The 6,000-nt window shown below is 41.9% G+C and overlaps 1 protein-coding gene across 3 annotated transcripts in view; it reads left to right on the top strand.

The window, feature by feature from the left end:
* The first annotated feature begins 924 nt into the window (after positions 1–924).
* PPM1B (protein phosphatase, Mg2+/Mn2+ dependent 1B) overlaps positions 925–6,000 on the top strand; it is a 97,943-nt gene continuing 92,867 nt past the window's right edge. For all 3 annotated transcript variants that reach the window (XM_059134597.1, XM_059134598.1, XM_059134596.1), the window contains exon 1: positions 925–1,066. The gene's annotated coding sequence lies outside the window, so the exon portion shown is untranslated. The remainder of the gene's footprint in view (positions 1,067–6,000) is intronic.

Here is a 6,000-nt window from a genome sequence, read left to right as displayed (position 1 = left end):
AAAATAAAGGGGCATGGTTCTCGTAGGATGGGAAGGATCCGCACACACTCTGGATTTGACCGTTTTCGAAGACTAGCCAATCGCTATTTGGATACTTCCCCGCCTTTTGCGCGTTCATTTGAAAAAAGCCAGTGTGACGGACTTGGAAATTGGTTCAGTGACGGACACGCACGGAAAGCCAATGATTAAGGGTTCGGGTCACCCTTTGGACCAATAAGAAAAGAGAATCGCTAGGGCTCGGTCTTTGCGAGGCGGAGTGCAGGTGGGCGTTATTTGATTGATGGCGATCTCTACTTATGGCTGTTAGGGTGGGTTGGTCCCTAACGCCCAGAGGCGGGGCTGAGTGAAGTAAATGGTAATGAAGGGTTGGGTCTCACTCAGTGGGCGGTGTTTGATGGATAGTTGACCTTGCCAATTGAAGGTGGTCACTGATGTCCAATGGGGAATTAGGACCTGAGAGGCGGGGCATTGTGGGCGGGGCAAGCTAAGTACCGTGGTACAGAGCAGCCGAAGTGGGAGGGAGGGTGGTGATTGATGGGCCGACTAGCCAACCGAATGCAGTGAGAGGCTGCACCGTCCCAATGGGTGGGAGCTGGGGGCGGGGCTCGCCGAGGGGCGGGGAGGACAGGGTGCGGGGAGGGGGTTGCAGAAGGAGCGGAGCGGCTGCTGCTCAATGGCGGAAAAGCCGCCGGTGCTCTGACCGCCTGGTCCCCCTAGCAGTTGCGGGGGAGTTTCCTGCCGGCGCGGCTGGAGTCTCTGTTTCTCAGGGTTCGGTGGCTGGAAGATGCTCCAGAGAGACGAGGCTGCGGCGGAGGAGGTGGCGGCGGCCGAATCGGCAACGGCGCTAGGGTGGAGAGAAGGCGGCAGCGGCGGCGGCGGCGGCGTGCGGGGCCCGACGGTGTAAACAGCTCCGGAGGCGGCGGAGGCGGTGGCCGAGACCCTGACGGGGAAGCGGCGGCTGAGGCAGGGTCGCGCCTCGGTCGGAAGCCCGAGCTGAGTGCATCAGGGGTTCTCTGCGGCGGGCGAGAGCGGACGCCCTAGACCTCGCTTCCCTCCCTCGCCCCAGGTAAGGCCGCTCGGCGCTCCGCCGCAGGGGAAACGGCTCGCGGGTACCACCGAGGCCCCGCACTGTTTTCGGGGTGCCACCGGGCCACGGTCGCGGGCCCTGTTTGCCTTATCCTCTCCTCTTCTGCCGTGGAGCCTGGGGGAGCAGAACGCCGGGCCCGGCTCCTGGGTAGGCCCCTTCCCCAGCCGCCGCCTCCGCGCTCGGCCGAGTCTGGGAGAGGCTCGGGGCAGGGAATTTTACTTTGCTCCAGCGCCTGAAAGTAAACTGCTTTCCCCCGTTCTCTTCTCCAGTCCGCGAGCATCTCTTTGAAACCGAAACACCGGGGCTACCCCAGGCCTTAACTCATCCCTTCCTGGATCGTGCTTATTCGAAAACCCTTAGCTTTCCCATTTGTTTCCTCATCAGTTTCTGCCCCCCTCTGCGCTCCACTTCACTTCCTTGTTAAATCTTCTTTTCTCGCTCTTCTGTTTGTGCGTCTCACCACCACCTTCCTTCTTAGTGGCTTTAAATCGCTTCTTTTCTTAGCCGACTCCGGGCTTCTCTTCCCTTTCTTCTCTCGAGCGATCCTTTCCGGATGTCATTCTTTTTAACAGAGAAGTTTTTCAATGAAACTTATACCGCCAGCAATCCAAATCTTCAGACACCCTTCAGGAGTAGACTAACCAGCTTTTTGCAGCAGATTAGTTTTTTTTTTTTTTTTTTTAAACTGAGCCTAATATCGTTAAAAAAAAGAAAAGAAAAGAAAAAACAAAACAACAACAAAAAACCCAGGTGTATTCTTAAACGTCAGATGTGAAAATGACACCGAGGTAATTTTAAAAACGAGGGGCTCAGTGAATGTTGAAAATAGTTATTTCGTTTTTTAAGTTGTCTGACCTCTCATGTCGGATTTAGCAGATCTAGAACATTTGCCCATCTTATTTGGCAAAACTGCTTCTTAAGCATTTGATAGCTGGCCCAGATTCATCTCTATTCAAGTCAGCTTAAAAACAACGTGAAAACTTTAAAAAGAAGATATTTTATGAACTAACTAGGAAGCTGTTTTCATGAAGTCACAGTTAAAGACCTTTTAAAATAGGCTCCACATGTTTAATGTATCAAAATAAAGTTGGCAGGACTCTTGTAAAAGGATTATTTAGGAATTTGAGTAGTCTTAGTGATATGTAGCTATTTTGGGAAAAACATTCTTTTTCTGTTAACAAACGTTTACAACTGTGATGTGAGAATTACTGAGGTTTATTGTGGGATTAACACAGGAACTCATTTTATTTGAGCTACTGCACGGATGTAGAAGTGGTAGATTGTTCGGGTCAGATAGTGTAAGTCCCTATGTTCTGGGAGGTGGAGAAACATACCATCCACACTGAATGTTAATGGACATTATTTCATTTACTTTCTCTGTTGTGCAATAGCAAAGTTCCTAGTGTTGGCCTCCTTTTTAATAGAGCATTTCTAAATAGAGACAGGTTATCCTAATTATTATAGTCTTTTCCATACAGGCTTTAAAAAATATGAAGTTAAACTATTAAAATGGAAATTTTTAAAGAAATGTTTTTGTAGGCTTTTCGAATGGGCAATGTGTTGTTTCAGTTGAACTTTTAAAAGTTAGTATTTAGAACAGTTTTTTTGGTCAACATTTTTTTTCAGGATAATTCTGATCTTTCCTGTGCTTTTTTTTATTTCTCTCTTGAGTTATTTTCTTTTAATGGTGTTTGTGTTTTTTCCCTTTCATTTAGTTTTGCTCTGATAAAGTCTTAATCACAGTTTCTACAGTTGCTCTCTGTGTTGCTTTATCAACATGAAATACTATTTTTATGTGATCTTTCATACCCGTTAGTTAAGATCTCCCAGTTTTTGTACATTATCCTTTGAATTTCTTTATGTTGTAATCATTCTCTTAGAAGTGACCAGTGAAGCTTTGAACACCTGTTTTCTCATACCGGGTGTCTGATTTCTGTGAAGACCCCAGGAATGGGTGAAAGCTTTTAAAGTTAGTCTGATAGTCATGGCAATAAATATTATTTTATGTAAGTAATTAACATGTTCTAATTACCAAATCCCTTAAGATTACATCATCTGAAGGAATGGTATGTCTAAATAGCTGTGCTTCTAAGAATGTCCGATTCACAAGTTTAAAAGTTCAGAAAAAGTGGTTTTCTCGTGAAAATTTATTTTTCTATCGTGTACATTTTTTATGAAGTCTTTTGAATTAAAATTTGATGCCGATAGATTCTTGGCACTCTTGGGAGTGTAGAATTTGCCATAGTGTAGTTCACTGATTGTGGAGATGCATTCCAATTGTTTCGCCATTGGCTCAGTTTTTAAACTTGCCCTTGTAAATGAGTTGGTAAACATTTCTTTTATTACACATGATACTGACAGTGAATCCCCTCCCATTGGTGTTAGTTACACATATTATCTACATTGTATGAAAACTTGTATGTTACATGTAACTATTTTAAAGTATCCTGTGACATTACCTAGGCTAAAAGTAGTAAAATAGTATAATTCTAATTCCATAGTAGTCTTTCATAAGATGTAAGTGCTCTTTCATAAGATAAAGTGAATAAATTTAACTTATTAAAATATAACGTATTATACTTTTTCTGTGAACTATGCCTTTCACAGATCACTGATTTTAAGAAAAAGTTAGTTGGGAAACAACTGACAGTGTCAGTGTTAGAATAAACTTTCTAAATTCCAGAATTTGAATAACAAAATTTATTCAAGTAATACTAAACATAAAATATAAAATTATGGTTAGTGGTAAGATAATTTGGGGAAATATGGGTACTTCTGGATATCCATTGTGTTTTTTCCTACATTGTATTTGAGTCTTCTTATTTTTTTCTTAGCTAATTTCAGAATTTGGGTTGAAACCAAATAATGTCTTAGTAGCTTTAAAGTTTTATGGTAGAAATAAACTTTATATATCAGTGGTATTGCAGATTAAGGGAATTCACTGTCTATGAGGTAAAATTCTCAGATAGTAGGTAGACCCTGGAAATGTAATCTATTTCCCATTAAACTGTTTTGTACTCAGACTAAATGGTGAAGGGAGATAGGGTAGATTTGGGGAATATTGGTTTTTGTAGTTTTTGGTTCACTTTAAAATTTATAAAATGACAGGGTCTGTCGTCTTCCAGCAACTGATCTAACAAGTATAGGTGAAGAAAAAAGTTCTTCATAATCTTTGTTTTATCCTTATTTCTGTTGATGATACTTGTTTATAACAAAACATTGATTTAAAAGAAAATAACTTGATCTTCTAGAGTAATTTAAGTATGCTAATATCTTTGATTAGCCATTTTGAAATCTTTTTTCAAATGAAACATTTTAATGTGGTTTAACTTCTTTGTGGAAACTGGACTTGAGTTACAGGTTTCTTTATTTTTATTTATTTATTTATTTTTTGGGTAAAGATTTTATTTATTTGACGGAGACAGAGAGGGAGCAGGGAACATGAGCAGAGGGAAGTGGGAGAGGGAGAAGCAGGCCTCCCGCCGAGCAGCGAGCGGGAGCTCAGTGTGGGGCTGGATCTCAGGACCAACTGAGCCTAAGGCAGATGCTTGACAGCTGAGGCACCCAAGTGTCCCTGAGTTACACTTTTCAGTGTTTAAGCTATATCCTCTCCTTCCCCCAAAGAAAACCACCATTTAGACTAACCTGAGTTATTTGATCAGGTAGTTGATATCAATATTATGATATTATCAGTATTATGATAAAATAATATTATGATATTATCAATATTATGATAAAAAGGGATGCCTGGGTGGCTCAGTGGGTTAAGCCTGACCTGTCTTCGGCTCAGGTCATGATCTCAGGGTCCTGGGATCCAGCCCCACATCGGCTCTCAGCTAGGCGGGGAGCCTGCTTCCACTTCTCCCTCTGCCTACTTGTGATCTCTCTCTCTCTCTGTCAGATAAATACAATCTTTTTTTTTTTTTTCCCTTAAAGATTGTATTTATTTGACAGATCACAGGTAAGCAGAGAGGCAGGCAGAGAGAGGAAGGGAAGCAGGCCGAGCTGGGAGCCAATGCGGGGCTCGATCCCAGGACCCCGAGATCATGACCTGAGCTGAAGGCAGAGGCTTAACCCACTGAGCCACCCAGGTGCCCCAGATAAGTACAATCTTTAAAAATAAAAAATAGGGACGCCTGGGTGGCTCAGTGGGTTAAGCCGCTGCCTTCAGCTCAGGTCATGATCTCAGGGTCCTGGGATCGAGTCCCGCATCGGGCTCTCTGCTCAGCCAGGAGCCTGCTTCCCTCTCTCTCTGCCTGCCTCTCCGACTGCTTGTGATTTCTCTCTGTCAAATAAATAAATAAAAAATCTTAAAAAAATAAAAAAAAAAAAAAAAAAAAAATAAAAATAAAAATAAAAAATAAAAAAAGTCTTTACTAAATTCTTGATGGGATGACTTTTTCCATAAATGTAGTCTATATACGGAAGTTTAATTTCTCAGATTTTATAAAGATCATGAAATTTTGTTTTTAGCATCATCTAGCAGCCTAGAAAACAAATACCATAAGGTAGCTGATTCTTTTTTTTTTCTTTTTTTAAATTTTCATTCAAACTTCAGGGTGTGTTATTTCTCCCTTTCAGTTTAATGTTAATAACAGACATAAACATTTTGTTGTCAATTATGGTAAGTCATGACATAGAAGAGTTCTCTAGTAAAGTTGTTTTTTTTTTTTTTTTAAGCTATAGCTGACTTGTGACCACATCTATAATATCTTCTTATTTCTTGGCATGACATATACCTTTTATAGTGATACCCTTTGTATATTATAACTTATTTAACTTTAAGAACCCAGTAGTTTAGGGGTGCCTGGATAGCTCAGTTGTTAAGTGTCTGCCTTTGGCTTGGGTTCAGGATCTCAGGGTCCTGGGATCGACCCCACATCGGGCTTCCCATTTGGCAGTAAGCCTGTTTC

This window comes from Mustela lutreola, chromosome 9 (assembly GCF_030435805.1).
Source record: "Mustela lutreola isolate mMusLut2 chromosome 9, mMusLut2.pri, whole genome shotgun sequence".
Lineage (NCBI taxonomy): Eukaryota > Metazoa > Chordata > Mammalia > Carnivora > Mustelidae > Mustela > Mustela lutreola.
Note: the sequence above shows the minus strand (reverse complement) of the source record. Positions and strands in the feature narration are given on the sequence as shown.